Source organism: Rutilus rutilus (assembly GCF_951802725.1).
Source record: "Rutilus rutilus genome assembly, chromosome: 16".
Lineage (NCBI taxonomy): Eukaryota > Metazoa > Chordata > Actinopteri > Cypriniformes > Leuciscidae > Rutilus > Rutilus rutilus.
The window spans coordinates 14,124,820-14,141,932 of NC_140224.1; the positions used below are offsets into that span (position 1 = coordinate 14,124,820).

The window sequence follows — 17,113 nt, forward strand, 5'->3', positions numbered from 1 at the left end:
GTTTAGCATCCAAAAAATCTTATATATATATATATATATATATATAAAAAAAATATATATATATATTATTCTCTATATATCTTCTCTTTGGCTCTCAACGAAGGCGGTCGCATTTTCTTACCCTCCTCTCCCTTATCTCCCCTGCTTTGATCCTCTCGTCTCGTCTAGTCTACTGTATTGTACTTTGAGAGACTCTCTCCGCAGTGCTCTCCAAACTAAGAAATTATGGATTTGATCAACTGGTCTCTCAAGGCAATTGACACCATCTTCTCGACGAGAAGCTTGGGTTCGGGGGAACCTGCCTGCCCTGCCGGAACGTTCGCAGCTGGCTACACGATGGACGCGTGGGAGAGGTGGCGGGTCGTGTGTCTGGCGGCTCTTTCCGTGGAGGACATTGAAGATATCTACCTATTTGGAACCATGATAACAGGTTTTCTGCTGTTTGGATTAGGCATTGCCCTGGTTTATCGAGGAATTAAGAAGACGGTGACAGCTGTCCAAAGCCCCACAAGGCTGCCCGTCATGATTGAAGCAGTGGGCAGAGCTGTTGGCACTCAGACTGTGACTATGAACCACAATATGGATAACATCATGGAGAAGCTCACAGCTTTGCAAAGGCAAATGGATCGTTTCGGAGACCCAAACGGACCAGGAGCTGTGTAAATTGGAATGCGGCTACTCGTCCCAAGACCAAACAACCACAATCTTATCTGCTTTCGGCCCCCCTCTATCAGCACTGGCCTTGGCCGAGGCCGCTGCTGGAACAACAACTCCCTCTGGAAAGAGCACTGCAAAGAGACGCTCTTGCGTTCCTTCCCCGACTCCACACTGACACCTGCTGATTGTTGACTCTGTCTGGGACCTGATCAAGGTTGTCTCCATGGCAACTGCTGTGTTTCGCTATGACATCCTGCGGACTGAGGCACCTAGATTGGGATGCCAGGCGTAGCGACTCTTCAGGCCCACACATACAGAAACTCTTACATAGATACAGATATGCAATCACCAACCCCCACCCCCCATCCCACGCCTTCGACGCTTTTTACCACCAGTCTGACAGGCGGGTCTGTGACCAGCGCCGAAATGGCTGCAGGACCGGATGGCTGCTTGCCTGTGCTGGGTTACCTCCAACCCCCTCTCCCCTCCCCTGTTGCAAGTCTTGTGTGTTCATGTTGTGTACTGATTATGTGCAAATGTGCTGAGGTGTTTTTACTGTCCCCAAACTGTACTCCCTATTGGAGCATAGTCTGGGGGTTGCCTTTTTTTCTCCTCAACTCTCCTCATGTTATGCTGTATTCTTACTAACTTCAGGTCGGTCCTAAATTGCATTTCGTTGCCCTTGTACCTGTACTTGTGTAATGACAATAAAGTTGAATCTAATCTAATCTATCTATCTATCTATCTATCTATCTATCTATCTATCTATCTATCTATATATATATATATAAACACACTTAAAAAAAAATATATATATAATTTATATATATATAGCTGCGAGCAGCGATGGAGGGCCCAAGCCGGTGACACCGCCACCCCGGTGCCTTTAGTGTAACTAAAGGCACCAGGGTGGCGGTGCCACCGGCTTGGGCCCGCAATCGCTGCTCGCAGCTATATTTATTATTAGGGCCCAAGCCCTGAAAGGGCGAAGGCCCTATTGTTTTCGGTAGGATTATTGTTTATTAGGGCCCAAGCCCTGAAAGGGCGAAGGCCCTATTGTTTCCGGTAGGATTATTTATTATTAGGGCCCAAGCCCTGAAGGGGCGAAGGCCCTATTGTTTTCGTTAGGATTATTAGGGCCCAAGCCCTGAAAGGGCGAAGGCCCTATTGTTTTCGGTAGGATTATTATTTTTATTATTATTATTATTATTATTTTGTCAACCTTTCGGGCACTTTTGGGGCCCTTAACATGCTCGAAAACTCTTGAAACTTTGCACACAGGTCAGAACCCGCGGCCATCAGGGCCGGGCTGAAGCTGGTACCCGGGCGTGGCAGGGGGGCTCGACAGCGCCCCCTGGAACGGGATCCGAACACGTGTCCATAAATCAAACACGCTTGCATGTAATAATATGAAACTCGGTACACATGTAGATCTCATCGGGCCGAACAACTTTCGTGCTCTAAGTTTTACGCCAGCCCAACAGGAAGTCGGCTATTATGGGTTGTTTGGAAACGCATGGTCTGGTATTTGAAACACTTCTCCTAGGGAATTCACCCGATCGCCACCAAACTCGGTGGGAATGAAGTCAAGACATTGAGGATGCTAAATTGCGGACGGATTTTTGATATCTCAAACGGTTTGGCCGTGGCGAGGAAACGAATTTATGGCGAATAATGGAAACAGGAAGTGTGTTAGAACTTCTGCATACATTAACTGATCTTGATGAAACTTCAGCAGTGTGTTCGTGGTAAGAGGCCGATCACATGGATGTGACTATTGTGAGTCAAAGTTATAGCGCCACCAACTGGCAGCAGGAATATGTCACTTTCAAAATGCTTTGAAATCACCCTCTTATTTTTACCCGATTTGCTTCAGACTTTAGGTGTACAATGTAGACACACGGCAGATGTAGACCTGTGTAAGGATTATTTATATCTTAGATACTGTTGCCGTGGCAACGCATCAAACTTTAATATTCTTTTTTGATGCTTTTGAGACTCTTAACATACTTGAAATTGCATGAAACTCGACAGACACATCACATTTATTAGCCAGTAGACATGTGCAAAGTTTCAGAAACGGGCGTGGTGAGGGGCTCAGTAGCGCCACCTTTAGTCAAAAATGGGGGCTTAGTTTTACATAGAGTCACTAAACTCGCTATGTATATTGTTCTCATTAAACCGGACAACTTTCTAATTCACACTTATTAGCTGAGAGCAACAGGAAGTCAGATATTTTGGTTTGAATGTGATTTTTTGGAGAATTTTCTCTCTCTCTCTCTCTGTCTCTGTGTGTGTGAGGGGTGGGAGGGAATTTCCAATTGATTTCAGTGTGTTTTAAGGTTTCAGGGGCTTTTGGGGCCCTTAACGTGCTCGAAAACTCTTGAAACTTTGCACACAGGTCAGAACCTGCGGCCATCAGGGCCGGGCTGAAGCTGGTACCCGGGCGTGGCAGCGGGGCTCAACAGTGCCCCCTGGAACGGGATCCGAACACTTGTCCATAAATCAAACACACTTGCATGTAATGATATGAAACTCGGTACACATATAGATCTCATCGGGCCGAACAACTTTCGTGCTCTAAGTTTTACGCCAGCCAAACAGGAAGTTGGCTATTTAGCGTTGTTTGGAAACGCACGCTGTGGAATTTAATGTACTCCTCCTAGGGAATTCATCGATTCGCCTCCAAACTCGGTGTGCATGAAGTCAAGACATTGAGGATGCTAAATTGTGGACGGATTTTTGATATCTCGAACGGTTTGGCCGTGGCGAGGAAACAAATTTATGGCGAAAAAATGAAACAGGAAGTGTGTTATAACTTCTGCATACATTAACTGATCTTGATGAAACTTCAGCAGTGTGTTCGTTGTAAGAGGCCGATCGCACAGATGTGACTATTGTGAGTCAAAGTTATAGCGCCACCAACAGGCATCAGGAAGTACATCACTTTCAAAATGCTTTGAAATCAGTGTCTTATTTTTACCCGATTTGCTTCAAACTTTATGTGTACAATGTAGACACACGGCAGATGTAAACCTGTGAAAGGATTATTGATATCTTAGATACTGTTGCCGTGGCAACGCATCAAACTTTAATATTCTTTTTTGATGCTTTTGAGACTCTTAACATACTTGAAATTGCATGAAACTCAACAGACACATCACATTTATTAGCCAGTAGACATGTGCAAAGTTTCAGAAACGGGGGTGGTGGAATGGCTCAGTAGCGCCACCTTTAGTCAAAAATGGGGGCTTAGTTTTTCCTAGAATCACAAAACTTGGTATGTGTATTGTTCTCATCAAGACGGACAACTTTCTAATTTACATGAACCATCTCTGACCAACAGGAAGAGAGATATTTTGGTTTGAATGTGGATTTTCTGAAGAATTTTCTCTCCCTCTCTCTGTGTCTGTGTGTGTGTGAGGGGAGGGGGGGATTTGACTATTGCTTTTATATTGTTAATCAAGGTTTCAGGGGCTTTTGGGGTCCTTAACATGCTCAAAAACTCTTGAAACTTTGCACACAGGTCAGAACCCACGGCCATCAGGGCCGGGCTGAAGCTGGTACCCGGGCATGGCTGGGGGGCTCAACAGCGCCCCCTTGAACGGGGTTCTAAAACTTGATCCATATATCAAACACGCTCGCATGAATTAATATGAAACTCGGTACACATATAGATCTCATCGGGCCGAACAACTTTACCCAGTCAAGTTTTACGCCAGCCCAACAGGAAGTCGGCTATTATGGGTTGTTTGGAAAACGCTTGCTGTGGAATGTGAAATACTCCTCCTAGAAAATTCACCGTGTCCCCTTCAAACTCGGTGGGCATGTAGTCAAGACTTTGAGGATGCTAAATTGCGGACAGATTTTTGATATCTCGAACGGTTTGGCTGTGGCGAGGAATCGAATTTATGGCGAGAAAAGAGAAACACGGAAGTGGAATAACTTCTGCATACATTAACTGATCTTGATGAAACTTCAGCAGTGTGTTCGTGGTAAGAGGCCGATCAGATGGATGTAGCTATTGTGAGTCAAAGTTATAGCGCCACCAACTGGCAGCAGGAAGTGTGTCACTTTCAACATGCTTTTGACAAAAGTGGGGGGGTTACTTTTAACTACAGTAAAGAAAAAATAGTTTGTATATTGTTCTCATCAAGCCGGACAACTTTCTAATTTACATTCAATAGCTCTGGCCATCAGGAAGTCAGATATTTTGGTCTGAATGTGAATTTTTGTGCAAAATCAGCCTCTGAATTTTTAGCCACTCCTCTTAAACTATTTATTTTATTCGTACCAAACTTTTTCAACATGATGAAACTACATTAAATATGCTAAATTGTGAATGGATAATAAATATCTCGAACGGTTTTGCTATGGCGAGGGATTAAAGTAAAAATCTTCTAAAAATGTAATTATATACCATTTATTTCTATATAAAAGTATACAAATATCACAACTAAACCCATTTTATTCTGTTTTTGCAATTCAAGAAGAATGAAAAAGTTAAAAACAGGATATTTAGTGCTATTTGGTTCAACAAAAAAGCAAACATAGGGCTATACTGCCCTCTTGTGTCCAAAAGGACATCAAAATAGTATATAAAACTTTTTACCAGGTAGGCCAATATTGTATTTAAATATACATTTATTAGGTATGTGTCTGAGGATATTTTCCCACCGGTTAATCGACGTGTGACACGAGTGGGTGCTTTTAAATCGCTAATATAATAGTGAAAGAAAAATAATGATAATGTTGCACACACAAATCACACACATGTGGGAAAGAATGATGCTTTTAAACAACACTAAACCACCATTAGGTGTCGCCAGGCATCCATCTTAATAAGCGAGTCATTGATTCATTCGTTCAAACGATTCGTTCGAATGAGTCGATCATGATTAAGACAGATGTTTATGGATTGATCATTCAATCTTTGAGTCAACCGATTCGTTAAAAATGCTGAATCGTTCAGTTATGAGAAAACACGTGATGCGTGATGGTTCTGCCGGGATCTTTGTTTAACTATTTTCGCTGCTGAAACAGAACAAAAACAGTCAACATTGCATCTAAAATGTAAGTGACTTAATTGTAACTGTTTATTAACCTGTTGTATGAAATCTAGGGGTGGGAGAAAAAATTGATTCTTAGATGCATCGCGATGCGGACGTGGACGATTCTGAATCGATTCACAAATGTCAAAAAATCGATTCTCTAAAAAAATATTTTTCTAATAACGTAATATTGACGGAAGGCAAAAGGCGGAACTCTAAGCGGACGTGCGTGCAGTCTGTGGCGCGCACATAACAGAGAAGTTTCTTCTGCTCACCAAGGCTGCATTTATTTGATTAAAAATACAAACAAAAACAGTAATATTGTAAAATAGTATTCCAATTTAAAACAGCTGCTTTCTATTTTAATATATTTTAAACTGTTATTTATTCCTGTGATCAAAGCTGAGTTTTCAGCATCATTACTCCAGTCGTCACTGTCACATGATCCTTCAGAAATTATTCTAATATTATGATTGATACTCAAGAAACATTCATTATTATTTTAAATGTCGAAAACAGTTGTGTACAGTCTTTGATGAATAGAAAGTTCAAAAGAACAGCATTTATCTGAAATCTAAAGCTTTTGTAACGTTAAACACTACCGCTCAAAAGTTTGTGGTTAGTAATAATTAAAATTTTATTTTTGGGGGAAAGAAATAAAATAAATCAGTACTTTTATTTATGAAGGATGAGTTAAACTGATCAACAGTTACAGTAAAGACATTTATAATGTTAAAAATATATATATTTGAAATATATGCTGTTCTTTTGAACTTTACATTCATCAAAGCATTTTGAAAAAAAATAAATCTGTACACAACTGTTTTCAACATTGAAAATAATGATGAATATTTATTGAGCATCAATCATCATATTAGTATGATTTCTGAAGGATCATGTGACACTGAAGACTGGAGTAATGATGCTGAAAACTCAACTTTGATCACAGAAATGAATTACTATGTAAAATATTTTAAAATTGAAAACAGCTGTTTTAAATTGGAATAATATTTCACAATATTACTGTTTTTGTTTGTATTTTTAATCAATAAATGCAGCCTTGTTGAGCAGAAGAGACTTCTCCTAAAAACATTAAAAATCTTACTGACCCCAAACTTTTGAACAATAATATATATATATATATATATGTATGTGTGTGTATGTATGTATGTATATATATATATATATATATATATATAAAAATATAGCTGCGAGCAGCGATGGAGGGCCAAAGCCGGCGGTACAAGGCACCGGGGTTGCGGTGCCACCGGCTTGGGCCCGTAATCGCTGCTCGCAGCTATATTTATTATTATTATTATTATTATTATTGTTCAAGGGTTCGGGGGCTTTTGGGGCCTTTAACGTGCTCAAAAACTCATGAAACTTTGCACACAGGTCAGAACCTGCGGCCATTAGGGCCGGGCTGAAGCTGGTACCCGGGCGTGGCAGGGGGGCTCAACAGCGCCCCCTGGAACGGAATCCGAACACTTGTCCATAAATCAAACACACTTGCATGTAATAATATGAAACTCGGAACAGATATAGATCTCATCGGGCCGAACAACTTTCGTGCTCTAAGTGTTACGCCAGCCCAACAGGAAGTCGGCTATTATGGGTTGTTTGGAAACGCATGCTGTGGAATTTAATGTACTCCTCCTAGGGAATTCATCCAATCGGCTCCAAACTCGGTCAGCATGAAGTCAAGACATTGAGGATGCTAAATTGCGGACAGATTTTTGATATCTCGAACGGTTTGGCCGTGGCGAGGAAACGAATTTATGGCGAATAATGGAAACAGGAAGTGTGTTATAACTTCTGCATACATTAACTGATCTTGATTAAACTTCAGCAGTGTGTTCGTTGTAAGAGGCCGATCACATGGATGTGACTATTGTGAGTCAAAGTTATAGCGCCACCAACTGGCAGCAGGAAGTGTGTCACTTTCAAAATGCTTTGAAATCACCCTCTCATTTTTACCCGATTTGCTTCAAACTTTATGTGTATAATGCAAACACACGGCAGATGTAGACCTGTGAAAGGATGTTTGATATCTTTAATACTGTTGCCATGGCAACGCATCAAACATCAATATTCTTTTTTGATGCTTTTGAGACTCTTAGCATGCTTGAAATTGCATGAAACTCGACAGACACATTACATTTATTACCTAGTAGACATGTGCAAAGTTTCAGAAACGGGCGTGGTGAGGGGCTCAGTAGCGCCACCTTTAGTCATAAGTGGGGGGGTTAGTTTTATCAACAGCAACAAAACTTGGTATGTGTATTGTTCTCATCAAGACGGACAACTTTCTAATTTACATTAACCATCTCCGACCATCAGGAATAGAGATATTTTGGTTTGAATGTGGATTTTCTGAAGAATTTTCTCTCCCTCTCTCTGTGTCTGTGTGTGTGTGAGGGGGGGGGGGATTTGACTATTGCTTTTATATTGTTAATCAAGGTTTCAGGAGCTTTTGGGGTCCTTAACGTGCTCAAAAACTCTTGAAACTTTGCACACAGGTCAGAACTCACGGCCATCAGGGCCGGGTTGAAGCTGGTACCCGGGCGTGGCTGGGGGGCACAACAGCGCCCCATTGAACGGGGTTCTAAAACTTGGTCCATATATCAAACACGCTTGCATGAATTAATATGAAACTCGGTACACATATAGATCTCATCGTGCCGAACAACTTTCCCCCGGTCAAGTTTTACGCCAGCCCAACAGGAAGTCGGCTATTATGGGTTGTTTGGAAAACGCTTGCTGTGGAACGTGAAATACTCCTCCTAGAAAATTCACCGTGTCCCCTCCAAACTCGGTGTGCATGTAGTCAAGACTTTGAGGATGCTAAATTGCGGACGGATTTTTGATATCTCGAACGGTTTGGCCACGGCGAGGAATCGAATTTATGGCGAGAAAAGAGAAAAACGAAGTGGAATAACTTCTGCATACATTAACTGATCTTGATGAAACTTCAGCAGTGTGTTCGTGGTAAGAGGCCGATCAGATGGATGTAGCTATTGTGAGTCAAAGTTATAGCGACACCAACTGGCAGCAGGAAGTGTGTCACTTTCAACATGCTTTTGACAAAAGTGGGGGGGTTAGTTTTAACTACAGTAAAATAAAAATAGTTTGTATATTGTTCTCATCAAGCCGGACAACTTTCTAATTTACATTCATTAGCTCTGGCCATCAGGAAGTCAGATATTTTGGTCTGAATGTGGATTTTTTTGCAAAATCAGCCTCTGAATTTTTAGCCACTCCTCTTAAACTATTTATTTTATTCGTACCAAACTTTTTCAACATGATGAAACTACATTAAATATGCTAAATTGTGAATGGATAATAAATATCTCAAACGGTTTTGCTATGGCGAGGGATTAAAGTAATGTCCAAAAAGGAAACACTAAAAATCTTCTAAAAATGTAATTATATACCATTTATTTCTATATAAAAGTATACAAATATCACAACTAAACCCATTTTATTCTGTTTTTAAAAAGAATTTTATTCTAATTTTATTCTAAAATTAAAAACAGTAAAGTACAAAAAAAAAAATCAAGTTATACATAGGGCTATACTGCCCTCTTGTGTCCAAAAGGACATCAAAATAGTATATACAACTTTTTACCAGGTAGGCCAATATTGTATTTAAATATACATTTATTAGGTATGTGTCTGAGGATATTTTCCCACCGGTTAATCGATGTGTGACACGAGTGGGTGCTTTTAAATCGCTAATATAAAAGTGAAAGAAAAATTCGGACGTCCACACGGACATTGATAATGTTGAACACACAAATCAGACACACGTTGGAAAGAATGATGCTTTTCAACAACACTTAACCGCCATTAGGTGTCACCAGGCATCCATCTTAATAAGCGAGTCATTGATTCATGCGTTCAAACGATTCGTTCGAATGAGTCGATCGTGATTAAAACAGATGTGTACGGATTGATCATTCAATCTTTGAGTCAACCGATTTGTTAAAATTGCTGAATCGTTCAGTTATGAGAAAACACCTGATGCGTGATGGTTGTGCTGTGATCTTTGTTTAACTATTTTCGCTGCTGAAACAAAACAAAAACAGTCAACATTGCATCTAAAATGTAAGTGACTTAATTGTAACTGTTTATTAACCTGTTGTATGAAATCTAGGGGTGGGAGAAAAAAATTATTCTTAGATGCATCGCGATGCTGACGTGGACGATTCTGAATCGATTCAGAAATGTCAAAAAATCGATTCTCTAAAAAAATATTTTTCTAATAACGTAATATTGACGGAACGCAAAAGGCGGAACTCTAAGCGTACGTGCGTGCAGTCTGTGGCGCGCACATAACAGAGAACTTTCTTCTGCTCACCAAGGCTGCATTTATTTGATTAAAAATACAAACAAAAACAGTAATTGTAAAATATTATTCCAATTTAAAACAGCTGCTTTCTATTTTAATATATTTTAAACTGTTATTTATTCCTGTGATCAAAGCTGAGTTTTCAGCATCATTACTCCAGTCGTCACTGTCACATGATCCTTCAGAAATTATTCTAATATGATGATTGATGCTCAAAAAACATTCATTATTATTTTAAATGTCGAAAACAGTTGTGTACAGTCTTTGATGAATAGAAAGTTCAAAAGAACAGCATTTATCTGAAATCTAAAGCTTTTGTAACATTAAACACTACCGCTCAAAAGTTTGGGGTTAGTAATAATTTAAATTTTATTTTGGGGGGAAAGAAATAAAATAAATCAATACTTTTATTTATGAAGGATGAGTTAAACTGATCAACAGTTACAGTAAAGACATTTATAATGTTAAAAATATATATATTTGAAATAAATGCTGTTCTTTTGAACTTTACATTCATCAAAGCATTTTGAAAAAAAAATCTGTACACAACTGTTTTCAACATTGAAAATAATAATGAATATTTATTGAGCATCAATCATCATATTATAATGATTTCTGAAGGATCATGTGACACTGAAGACTGGAGTAATGATGCTGAAAACTCAACTTTGATCACAGAAATTAATTACTATGTAAAATATTTTAAAATTGAAAACAGCTGTTTTAAATTGGAATAATATTTCACAATATTACTGTTTTTGTTTGTATTTTTAATCAAATAAATGCAGCCTTGGTGAGCAGAAGAGACTTCTCCTAAAAACATAAAAAATCTTACTGACCCCAAACTTTTGAACGGTAATATATATATATATATATATATATATATATATATATATATATATATATATATATATATATATATATATATGTATGTGTGTGTATGTATGTGTATATATATATATATATATATATATATATATATATAAATAAATATAGCTGCGAGCAGCGATGGAGGGCCAAAGCCAGCGGTACCGCCACCCCGGTGCCTTTAGGTAACTAAAGGCACCGGGGTTAAGGTGCCACCGGCTTGGGCCCGTAATCGCTGCTCGCAGCTATATTTAGGGCCCAAGCCCTGAAAGGGCGAAGGCCCTATTGTTTTCGTTAGGATTATTATTAGGGCCCAAGCCCTGAAAGGGCGAAGGCCCTATTGTTTTCGTTAGGATTATTATTAGGGCCCAAGCCCTGAAAGGGCGAAGGCCCTATTGTTTTCGGTAGGATTATTAGGGCCCAAGCCCTGAAAGGGCGAAGGCCCTATTGTTTCCGGTAGGATTATTAGGGCCCAAGCCCTGAAGGGGCGAAGGCCCTATTGTTTTCGTTAGGATTATTAGGGCCCAAGCCCTGAAAGGGCGAAGGCCCTATTGTTTCCGGTAGGATTATTTATTATTATTAGGGCCCAAGCCCTGAAAGGGCGAAGGCCCTATTGTTTTCGTTAGGATTATTATTATTATTATTATTATTATTATTGTTCTTCAAGGGTTCGGGGGCTTTTGGGGCCTTTAACGTGCTCAAAAACTCATGAAACTTTGCACACAGGTCAGAAGCTGCGGCCATTAGGGCCGGGCTGAAGATGGTACCTGGGCGTGGCAGGGGGGCTCGACAGCGCCCCCTTGAATGGGGTCCGAGTGCGGTCCGAAAACTTGGTCCATATACCAAACACTCTTGCATGAATTAATATGAAACTCGGTACACATATAGATCTTATTGGGCTGAACAACTTTCGTGCTCTAAGTTTTACGCCAGCCCAACAGGAAGTCGGCTATTATGGGTTGTTTGGAAAACGCATGCTGTGGAATTTGATGTACTCCTCCTAGGAAATGCATCCATTCGCCTCCAAACTCGGTGTGCATGAAGTCATGACATTGAGGATGATAAATTGCGGACGGATTTTTGATATCTCGAACGGTTTGGCCGAGGCGAGGAAACGAATTTCTGGCGAATAATGGGACACAGGAAGTGTACTATAACTTCTACATACATTGACTGATCTTGATAAAACTTCAGCAGTGTGTTCGTGGTCAGAGGCCGATCACATGGATGTGACTATTGTGAGTCAAAGTTATAGCGCCACCAACTGGCAGCAGGAAGTGTGTCACTTTCAAAATGCTTTGAAATCACCCTCTTATTTTTACCCGATTTGCTTCAAACTTTATGTGTATAATGTAAACACACGGCAGATGTAGACCTGTGAAAGGATTTTTGATATCTTTAATACTGTTGCCATGGCAACGCTTCAAACTTTAATATTCTTTTTTGATGCTTTTGAGACTCTTAACATACTTGAAATTGGATGAAACTCGACAGACACATCACATTTATTAGCCCGTAGACATGTGCAAAGTTTCAGAAACAGGCGTGGTGAGGGGCTCAGTATCGCCACCTTTAGTCATAAATGGGGCGGTTAGTTTTATCAACAGCAACAAAACTTGGTATGTGTATTGTTCTCATCAAGACGGACAACTTTCTAATTGACATTAACCATCTCCGACCAACAGGAAGAGAGATATTTTGGTTTGAATGTGGATTTTCTGAAGAATTTTCTCTCCCTCTCTCTGTGTCTGTGTGTGTGTGAGGGGAGGGGGGGGGGGATTTGACTATTGCTTTTATATTGTTAATCAAGGTTTCAGGGGCTTTTGGGGTCCTTAACGTGCTCAAAAACTCTTGAAACTTTGCACACAGGTCAGAACCCACGGCCATCAGGGCCGGGCTGAAGCTGGTACCCGGGCGTGGCTGGGGGGCTCAACAGCGCCCCCTTGAACGGGGTTCTAAAACTTGATCCATATATCAAACACGCTCGCATGAATTAATATGAAACTCGGTACACATATAGATCTCATCGGGCCGAACAACTTTACCCCGGTCAAGTTTTACGCCAGCCCAACAGGAAGTCGGCAATTATGGGTTGTTTGGAGAACGCTTGCTGTGGAATTTGAAACACTTCTCCTAGAGAATTAATTAAATCGCCACCAAACTCGGTGTGCATGAAGTCAAGACATTGAGGATGCTAAATTGCGGACGGATTTTTGATATCTCGAACGCTTTGGTCGTGGTGAGGAAACGCATTTATTGCGAGAAAAGAGAAACACGAAGTGGTATAACTTCAGCATACATTAACTGATCTTGATGAAACTTCAGCAGTGTGTTCGTGGTAAGAGGCCGATCAGATGGATGTAACTATTGTGAGTCAAAGTTATAGCGCCACCAACTGGCAGCAGGAAGTGTGTCACTTTCAAAATGTTTTTGACAAAAGTGGGGGGGTTAGGTTTACCCACAATTACAAAAATCAGTAAGTATATTGGTCTCATCGAGCTGGACAACTTTCTAATTTGCAGTCATTAGCTTGGACCAACAGGAAGTCAGATATTTTGGTTTGAATGTGGATTTATTTGCAAATTCAGCCTCTGCTTTTTACCCACTCCTGCTAAGTGGTTTTTTTTTTATTCACACCAAACTTTTTCAACATGATGAAAATACATTAAAGATGCTAAATTGAGAACGGATATTGAATATCTCAAACGGTTTTGACATGGCGAGGGATTAAAATAATGTCAAAAAAGGAATCAGAAAACATCTCATATATTCTTAAAATTTAATTATACACCATTTATTTTTATATAAAATTATACAAATATTAGAACTAAACCTATTTTATTCTGTTTTTGCAATTCAAGAAGTATGAAAAAGTTAAAAACAGGCTATTTAGTGCTATTTGTTTCAACAAAAAAGCAAACATAGGGCTATACTGCCCTCTTGTGTCCAAAAGGATATCAAAATAGTATATAAAACGTTTTACTAGGTAGGCCTATTGTATTTAAATATAAATTTATTAGGTATATGACTGTGAGGATATTTTCCCATCGGTTAAGCGACGTGTGACACGAGCGGGTGCTTTTAAATCGCTAATATAAAAGTGAAAGTAAAAAAACGGACGTCCGCACGGACATTAATAATGGTGCACGTTGGAAAGAATGATACTTTTAAACATAACACTAAACCGCCATTAGGTGTCGCCAGGCGACCATCTTAATGAGCGAGTCATTGATTCATTCGTTCAAACGATTCATTCCAATGACTGAATCTCAGTCATTCATGATTGAGACAGATGTTTATGGATTGACCATTGAATCTTTGAGTCAAGTGATTCGTTTCAAAATGCTGAATCCTTCAGTAATGAGAAAACAAGTTGCTGTGATCTTTGTTTAACTATTTTTGCTGCTGAAACAGAACAAAAACAGTCAATATTGCATCTAAAATGTAAGTGACTTAATTGTAACTGTTTATTAACCTGTTGTATGAAATCAATGTCACAGTTTCAATTGTGATTGTATTCAGGAAATAGTTGCCTACTCGTCAAGTGAGGTTGCTTAACTCTATCATATGTTATAAAATATATAAAAACTCCATATTTGTAATTTTTATAGTCAGTATGTTGTTAACTGGGTTGCTTTTTTGTGTGCTGCGCTCATTTGTTTACAATTCTCCTGGAGAAGCAGCATGAGCCTCAGCAGTGCAACCTTGTTACCACTGATCAGTAATACATTTATTATTAACTGCTGATTGCAACTTAAAATGAATGTAATGAAATTAGAATAATCTCTCGTTTTAGTGATTCCCAAGTTATTTTTTTGTTATTGACGTTCTAATCAGGCTATACTTTGGTCGGGCAAGTAAAATTCTCTTTCAGGTAGGTCTATTGTATTTATATATAAATATATTAGGGATGTGACTGTGATAAAATTTTCCCACCGGTTAATCGACATGTGACACCGCTGAGGGCTTTTAAATCGCTAACTATAGTATACTATATACTAGTAAAATACAGACGTCCGCACAGACATTGATAATGGTGCGGAGTAGAGCGAGCATTTTCAATGTATTCCTATGGATGTAGGAATTAACTAAAACATTTTATTTATGTTTTTGTGTCCACTGTTCAACCGCAACCGCGTCACACACACATTCCAGAATTGCAATCTTGACATTCATTATAGCCCTAATACAATATAATAATAAAAATAGTCAACCTAACATAAACGAATTACACTGCTCTGTTTAAATAGTCAGTAGTACAATCTGTACCATTCACAGTAAGCAGAGCTCCACTGTGATGTTTCCAAGCACATTTTTGCGCGCGTGAAGAGGATGATTTTTTCCCTCGATATTGGAACACGAGTGAAGTACAAAGCCTATAATAAAGAATAGTTTAGCATCCAAATACATCGCAAAAATTTAAACATTTTGATTCTAATGAGAGGGTTACGTGAGACCAACACTGCTTACTTTCGTTTTTATTTTTACATTAAATTTAAAGGATTTGTTGTGGAATATTTTGAGTGTATCATAAAATCAGAATAAGGTAATACAAGTAATATTTTCTGTCTTATAAATATATATATATATATATATATATATATATATGTGTGTGTGTGTGTGTGTGTGTGTGTGTGTGTATATATATATATATATATATATATATATATATATATATATATATATATGTGTGTGTGTGTGTGTGTGTGTATATATATATATATATATATATATATATATATAAATATAGCTGCGAGCAGCGATGGAGGGCCAAAGCCGGTGGCACCGCCATCCCCGGTGCCTTTAGGTAACTAAAGGCACCGGGGTGGCGGTGCCACCGGCTTGGGCCCGCAATCGCTGCTCGCAGCTATATTTAGGGCCCAAGCCCTGAAAGGGCGAAGGCCCTATTGTTTTCGGTAGGATTATTATTATTATTATTATTTTTCTTACGACTATTCAGGCATTTTTGGGGCTCTTAACATGCTCAAAAACTCTTGAAACTTTGCACACGAGTCAGAACCCGCGGCCATCAGGGCCGGGCTGAAGCTGGTACCCGGGCGTGGCAGGGGGTCTCGACAGCGCCCCCTGGAACGGGGTCCGAAAACTTGGTCCATAAATCAAACACGCTTGCATGTAATAATATGAAACTCGGAACACATATAGATCTCATCGGGCCGCACAACTTTCATGCTCTAAGTTTTACGCCAGCCCAACAGGAAGTCGACTATTTAGGGTTGTTTGGAAACGCATGCTTAGGAATTTGAAACACTTCTCTTAGGGAATTCACCCGGTCAGCACCAAACTCGGTGTGCATCAAGTCAAGACATTGAGGATGAAAAATTGCCAGGGTATTTTTGATATCTCGAAAGGTTTGGCTGTGGCGAGGAAACGAATTTATGGCGAATAATGGGACACAGGAAGTGTATTATAACTTCTGCATACATTGACTGATCTTGATAAAACTTCAGCAGTGTGTTCTTGCTCAGAGGCTGATCACATTGATGTGACTATTGTGAGTCAAAGTTATAGCGCCACCAACTGGCAGCAGGAAGTGTGTCACTTTCAAAATGCTTTGAAATCACCCTCTTATTTTAACCCGATTTGCTTCAAACTTTATGTGAATAATGTAGACACACGGCAGATGTAGACCTGTGAAAGGTTTATTGATATCTTAGATACTGTTGCCGTGGCAACGCATCAAACTTTAATATTCTTTTTTGATGCTTTTGAGACTCTTAACATACTTGAAATTGCATGAAACTCGACAGACACATCACATTTATTAGCCAGTAGACATGTGCAAAGTTTCAGAAACGGGCGTGGTGAGGGGCTCAGTAGCGCCACCTTTAGTCAAAAATGGGGGCTTAGTTTTACATAGAGTCACTAAACTCGCTATGTATATTGTTCTCATTAAACCGGACAACTTTCTAATTCACACTTATTAGCTGAGAGCAACAGGAAGTCAGATATTTTGGTTTGAATGTGATTTTTTGGAGAATTTTCTCTCTCTCTCTCTCTCTGTCTCTGTGTGTGTGAGGGGTGGGAGGGAATTTCCAATTGATTTCAGTGTGTTTCAAGGTTTCAGGGGCTTTTGGGCCCTTAACGTGCTCGAAAACTCTTGAAACTTTGCACACAGGTCAGAACCTGCGGCCATCAGGGCCGGGCTGAAGCTGGTACCCGGGCGTGG

At 39.6% G+C, this 17,113-nt stretch overlaps 1 protein-coding gene across 1 annotated transcript in view; it reads right to left on the reverse strand.

The window, feature by feature from the left end:
• The window catches only part of LOC311306653 (LIM and SH3 domain protein 1-like), a 153,963-nt gene that overhangs the window by 52,426 nt on the left and 84,424 nt on the right, over positions 1–17,113 (reverse strand). The gene's annotated exons all lie outside the window — the stretch shown is intronic.